General features: G+C 42.3%; 1 long non-coding RNA gene across 1 annotated transcript; it reads right to left on the reverse strand.

Annotated features, from left to right (window-relative positions):
- Positions 1–2,477: 2,477 nt before the first annotated feature.
- Positions 2,478–3,313, reverse strand: LOC114162093 (uncharacterized). Its single transcript, XR_003599582.2, has 3 exons — positions 3,060–3,313; positions 2,753–2,965; positions 2,478–2,655 (listed from the first exon to the last, which is right to left on the reverse strand). It is a non-coding gene; the product is annotated as an uncharacterized LOC114162093 (long non-coding RNA).
- Positions 3,314–7,384: the final 4,071 nt, after the last annotated feature.

The following is a 7,384-nucleotide window of genomic DNA, read 5'->3' on the forward strand; positions in this document are numbered from 1 at the left end:
ATTTTTTTTCTCTTCACTGTGTCTGTCCGGTTGCTCGCACCGTGTGACACTTATTTTCTAAAAATACCAAAATAGTTTTCTTTCTCTTTTAGTGTCTGTCTGACCGCTCGCGTCGTGTGACACATATTTTCAAGTAATTCAAAAATACAAAAAAAATATAAAATTTTCAAAATACAAAAATATCAACATTTTCAAGCAAAAAGTCTTTTTTAAGAACTACGTGATCCTTGATTCTCCACCATGAGATACGTAGGAGCAAGGCCAGTCCTTGTCAGGTTCACCTCCAAAAAATGAAATCATTTTGTCAATTGTTTTCCAAATATCTTTTTATAGAACTACGTAACCCTGATTTCTCATTCTTAATGAGAATACGTAGGACCAAGGTCAATCCTTGTCGGGCTCAAAAAATTAAAAAAAAAATATTTTTGCTCTTATTATCATTTTTTGTCTTATTATTTTTAGGGAAAATTAACAACTTGAAAACCACATCGACTTTGCATTTTTAATTAAAGGTACCGCCCTCGGGCGGACGTCGTAGGGTGCTAACACCTTTCCTACGCGTAACCAACTCCCGGATCAAAAATCTGGTTTTTCGCAGACTTGTCTTATTTTTATGGTTTTCCATAGTTTTCCAGAATAACTATGGTGGCGACTCCCAAATCTCTTTTTTAAACTCGTTTTCTTTTTTGGTTCGCCGTCCCGTCGCGATTCCGGTTACAACACACAAGAGTAATCGAGCTAGTACTCCAACTAAGGTTGGCTTGAGATTAGAAGAAGTTGCGGATCCGAAAATTTATAGGAGAATGGTTGGAAGCTTATGGTATCTATGTAACACAAGGCCTGATATGAGTTATAGTGTAGGCCTTATCAGTAGGTATATGCAAGATCCTAGAGTCTCCCATATGAATGCAACAAAGCGTATTTTGTTGTATGTACAAGGAACATATAACTTTGGCATTTTGCTGCCAAAGAAGAAACAAGGAGAAGGGTGACAAAAGAAGTATAGTTTGGTATATTTTCTTCCTAGGTGAAGCACCAATCTCATGGAGCTCAACAAAGGAACCTATAATTGCACTCTCCTCATGTGAAGCAAAGTACATAGCAACCTGTGAGGCAACCTACCAAGCTACGTGGTTGAGTTCACTAATGAAGGAGTGAAGTTGCATGTGGATAACAAGTCAACAATTAATCTCGCCAAGCATGCAACCTCTCATGGACGAAGTAAGTACATTGAAACCAATTTTCATTACATTAGGGAGCAAGTCAGTAGTGGAAGATTGGAGATTGAGCATTACATATCTGAGCTGCAACTTGTAGATTTATTAACAAAGGCACCGAAGCTTGACAGATTTAGGGGTTTCAGAAAACTTATTGGTGTTACAAGCGTAAATGTGGTTTTGGCATAGGAAGGTGTGTTAGAGTTTGTTGTTAAGCCAAAGATAGAAAATTGTCTCTGTTATGACAGTTACATAGTTTGTATTCTTACTCAATTTCACTACTATATACAAGTATATAAAACATTATATGATCAGCCGTTACGAACTAATGAAGTAAAATACCTCTTTCAGTACTTTCTCTTTTCAATACCCTTTATGGTTCCTCTACTTTAGGCGGTTGAAACTCAAAGGAACAAGATAAAAAGAATCTTCTTGAATATACGCGATTAAAGCAAAAACGATGTTGTGCCAGTAGAACTCTGTTGTAATCAGGATTCAGGTTTGGTTTCTCTACTTCCGCTACAAAATAACTCCAATTCAATTGTCTAGTTGTTGTGAAGTGTACTTTAGGTGGGTCTACTATGCGAATAATAAAATTTTATGTTTCTTTCCTTATCCATTTTGCAACTGTTGGTGAATTTTCATGTTTTTAATTTTAATAGTGAGAAATTGTTGTTGAAGCATTGTATTAAGCTGGTTGTAGCAAGTTCAATTTCAATTTTTTTATTTTTCTTCTTTTGTAGTGATATCTTAGTCAATTGACAGTAGTTTTGGTTATTCATGGCCACAAATTTTGATTTCCCCCTTTTACTATCTCAGTCTATCCATCCTATTTTAGGAAAGGGATCAAGGAGTTGCATAATTTGTCCACATGATTCTATCGGTATAACTATAGTAAAATATATAATACATTTAGACAATAAATTAATCGTGGCAACTCAACGAAGTAATACCATAATCCTGGATTTCACATTATTAGTTACCATTTTGCCTATTAGTGAATTGCTTTTTTTAGTATGAGATAGCTTTTAGTTTATATTTATATCTCTTAAAGCTTATCTTTCTCTACCTTTATATTTAAGTCTAACTCAACCCAAAAAAATTGGCTTGTATGCACCTATTTATATACTGTGAAATTATCTTATCTTTAGTCAATGTGAGACTTTCAAGAGAGCGCTCATGTCAAGATATATACATCTCATGCGTTAATACTATAAGTCATGAGAAGGAAAAAATATCTAAAAATATCCACAAAAGATGTTTGATGAAAAACAACTGAATGAGAATTTTTAAACTGATTTATTAAAAACTTGTCCAAATATATAATACAAAATCCCATAACAGAAAAATAACAAATAAGAAAAACTTACTGACCATCAATGAACAAATCAGAAAATTGCACTCACCATCATATACATCCTCACGCGCCATCTTCCATCTTCACCGAAAAAAAAAAAATTCAATTCAGAGAGAGTAAAATCACACATAGAGGGCAAAAATAAGAGTGCAAAAATAGTCAAACAACCAATGACCACCTCTAATTGCCACAATGACAGTGATGTTGTAGGGCGAAAAATGTCGGTGATAAGGAGGAAGAGTGGCGTGGTTGCGGTGGAAGCCTCTGCGGCGTATTGTCGTCTTCGGTGGATGCGTGGATCCCAATTTGGGGCCTAGTAGAAAAAAAATGGAATGGTTTCCCTGGCAACTAGCTCGGCGTGACAGTGAGGCGCAAGCATATGGCTGACATCCTGTAGGAAGGAGAAAGGGGGCACACGTGTTTGATGAGAAAGAAGAAGACTAGTTGCAAAGAAGGAAAAAGGCAATGGGAGAGGAAAATGTCACCGGCGGCGGTGGTGCCATCTTCGGGCGCGAGCATGGTGACAAACGGTGATATTGGTGCAAAGAATTAGAGGAGAAAGAAGCTCCAGTGGAGGAATATGGCTACCCTCGATGATGAAGAAGAAAGGGGTGATGATGCCTAGACCGTGCTCTTTTGGCTTCCTTCTTGCACCCTCAGTTTTCACCTCCATACACCTATTTTACCGTCTTTTTGGATTTGGGACTTCTTCTATTTACTTCGTACACACTCGTTGTTCACTAACCTCGCACCCATGTTTAATGTTTTGCCTTTTTGGGTCTATTGTTTATTTTACTCACTACACCCGCGTTTCATAACAAATCCAACACCATATTTCAAAAGAGTTAACATGAACCTACATCATTAATCCCCTTTAAATATTGGTCAACGAGATTTCTTTTGAAATTTCTAGCAACTTCCACAATAATATATGAATTATTTAAAATATAAATGTTTCATAACTCTTTATTTAGCATAAAAACGTAACACAGAATGTTTCAAATTTTTCTAACAATTATAGGTATGACACTTAAAAATCCAAAATATAATGAAAGAGGTAAAAGATAGTAAAAAAAAGTGTTGAGAAAAGATAAAAATTTTCAAATTTAAAAACATCAATCCTCTTTAAGTATTAGCAAACAGGTTTCTTGTGAAATTTTGAGCAATTTGTATATATAAAATATGAAATATTTAAAATGTAAATACTTCATAATTTTTTATTGAGCATAAAAACACAACATATAATATGTCACAAATTTTTAAATATTATAGGTGTATCACACCTAGTCGGCCTGGCCGAATAATAATAATTACTTGTCATCTTTTACCGACATAACTATATCGACAAAGGTTGGGAGACTAGTCTACCACACCAAGTCGGCCTAGCCGAATAATAACTATACCACACCTAGTTGGCCTAGCCGAACAATAACAATTACCATACACATGCTAGGGTACCCGGACTAAACCGCTAAAAAGTAACATTGATCAAACAAACCAAAACAACAATAGCGGTCTAAACCGCTAAAGGGTAACCGACCTAGGTCGATAACTCCACGAAACTAACCAAGGACTTGGCAAAAATAGAACGCTTCAATGAGATTCACCAAGCCTACAATAATCGAACTAAGGGCCTGGGCTAGGGACCAGGCCCACCTACAGCCCAAACAAGGGCCCAGCCCATGACGTGGCCAAACATAATTAATAATCTATAAATATGCATGGACACCACGAATTAAAGGTATGCATTCATTACTTCCTTAATCACCAGATTTGACTTTCTTAGAGATTTCGCTGACTTGAGCTTCAGAGTCCCTTCTACAGGTAACCCATCCCAAGTCCAAATCGATCACACCGAGATACCCATAAGCAATATATATCAACCGGGAAGAAGCCTACTGAGGAGGTGGCAGACCGAGGTAAGGTAATACTTGTGTCTGACATATCTTGTTTGTTCTCTACAGGAATAATTGGCGCCCACTGTTGAGGGACGAGATAGTACGTTATCACACGCTTTCTTGAGAAATGGTTTCTACCCGCAGCAGAGCAGGAGTTAACAAGCAAGTTGAGACAGACCCCTCCGGACTTGCTAACATCACCCCGGATCTGGCCGCCATCCTAGACGGTCAAGCCAAGATGCAACAAGAGCTGACTGACTTGAAGAAGCGCAATGTTGATGAGATGGAAGCACTGAGACAAGAGAATTCTCGCCTAAGGCGAAAGATTGAAGTCGATCCCACTCAAAAGGGAAAGACCAAGGAAACATCTGATGTCGCAGGGTTCCCAACTTTCTAGCCCACTAAAGAGGAAATCGAGTACAATCCTACCCCGCACACCTTCACCACCACCCAACAAACTCCCATCCTCTCAACCCATCCTATTCACTTACACTCCACCCTCTCAGGAAATACTGCGGCTCCCACCCCCACCGCCACCCTACCCACCACACACATCCTGCCCTACAACATGCCCACCACCCTACACACCACTCATATCCCACCCTACAACCCTCACAACCTCCCTACTACCCATATCCCTCCTTACAACTTCACCTCTACTTTTCCCTCCCTCGTCCACCACCCCATCCCTCCTCACCCGCTCCCATCTCACCAATCCAAGCGCCGTCACCCTTTCACCAACTTCATCACCAACACCCCCATCCCCACCCAGTGGGAACCCTTCACGCTGGAGTGTTACACTGGTGAAACCGACTCCGATAAACACCTCAAAATCTACATCACCCACGTCGCCCTCTACACTTCCCATGATGTCGTTTTTTGCAAAGCCTTTCCTACCACCCTTAAGGGCTCTTCCCTCGAATGGTTTACCACCCTCCCGCCATACCCCATTGAAAGCTTCGACACCCTCTCCCACATGTTTACCACTCATTTCGTCGGCAGCCGCCCGCATCAAACTACAACAATATCACTCCTCGGCGTCAGACAAAAACAAGGCCAGACGCTCCGGGCATTCATTGATCGATTCAGTAAGGTTGCCCTTCGTACACCACACCTCAACCAAGAAATGATACTTCAGTGCATGGCCCTCACTCTTCAACCCGGCCCCTTCGCCAACAATGTCTACCTACATCCACCCGCCTCCATGGATGAGTTGAAACTGTATGCTGCCGATTATGTCCATATGGAGGAAATGCAAACTCTCCATACAAAATTTTGCAATGATTACGCACCCTCTACTACCAACCCCACTCCACAACCTCCCCGCCCTGATCCGAGACCTCGAGAACCCCGACAACCCCGCTTCACCAGATACGCCCCTCTAAATATTCCCAGATCCCGCCTCCTTGATGAGGCCTTATAGGCCGATCTCATCCCACCACCACTCAAGATGACCACTCCCCCCAATGCGGACATGACTAAATATTGCCGCTATCACCGAAACCACGACCATACCATAGAGGAATGTAAAGCACTCCAAGATAAAATTGAAGAACTGGTTCGTGTTGGCCATTTCCACCGCTTTATCCGCAAAGATGACCACTCCTCCTGATCCCATTACCCTCCCCGTTCTGACCACCGACGCCCTCCCCGCGACCGTTGCCACGATAAACGCCCAAACCAACCCACAAACCCTGACTCCCAACCAGCTCGTACCGATGTCACCCCCACCGACCCCCTTTACGCGGCACTATCAACACCATCTCTAGTGGTTTTACTAGTAGAGGATCCACCTCCTCTACTAGGAAGAGACACCTCTGCCATATCCAATCCATGAACCACATAACCTATTCTCATCACAGACGTCGCATGCCCCCCATAACCTTCACGGACAACGTTTTTCAAGGCCTCGATCACCAGCAAGATGACCCTCTGTGGTCATCACCGTTGAAATAGAAAACTACGCAGTCAAGAAAGTCCTCGTCAACCAAGGCAGCTCTGTCGACATCCTCTATTGGGCTACGTACTAGAAACTTCAACTCCCAGACACCACCATGGTCCCATATGATGAACCGATTTATGGCTTCTCTAGGGAAAAAGTTTCCACCCGCGGCTACATTGACCTCCATACCGTCTTCCGCGATGGCGCCCAAACAAAGACAATTCCTATCCGCTTCCTCATCGTCGACGCACCTACATCTTATAATGTCCTCCTCAGCCGCCCTTCACTCAATACTCTTGGCGCTGTTGTCTCCACACCCCATTTGGCCATGAAGTTCCCCTCCCCATCTGGCGACAATATCACCATTCATGGTGACCAATGCCTTGCACGCGAATGCTACATGGCCAACCTACGCCCATAGCTTCCCATCCTGCAAACCAATCATATTGAGCGACCACCCAGCTCTGAGATCGCCTTATCTGGTGACGATCTAGACCCCAGAGTGGGCCGAGATGTTCGTCTCGAACCTGTTGAAGAAACCACCCCCCTAGAGCTCCCTAATGGCCGCACCATCAAACTCGGTACAGGCTAGAATCTGAACAACGTGACATTCTAACACCCACACTAGTCAACAACACAGACCTCTTTGCTTGGTCAGATGCTGACTTACCTGGAGTTGACCCTCAAGTGGCATCCCAAGAGCTATCCATTTACAAGGAGGCCCGGTATGTCTCCCAGAAAAAAATGCAAACTTGGCGAGGAACGACGCCTAGCGGCCAAGGCCGAGGCCGATAAGTTGCTAAGCGTGGGGTTTATCGAAGAAGCCCACTATACCACTTGGCTCTCTAACGTAGTCCTGGTTAAGAAAGGCAACAACAAGTGGCAGATGTGTGTTGATTACACGGATCTTAACAAAGCCTGTCCTAGAGATGCCTACCCCTTATCGAATATTGACCGACTTGTCAACGGC

The sequence above is a fragment of the Vigna unguiculata genome, chromosome 1 (assembly GCF_037176805.1).
Source record: "Vigna unguiculata cultivar grain cowpea cultivar isolate G323 ecotype 2 chromosome 1, ASM3717680v1, whole genome shotgun sequence".
Lineage (NCBI taxonomy): Eukaryota > Viridiplantae > Streptophyta > Magnoliopsida > Fabales > Fabaceae > Vigna > Vigna unguiculata.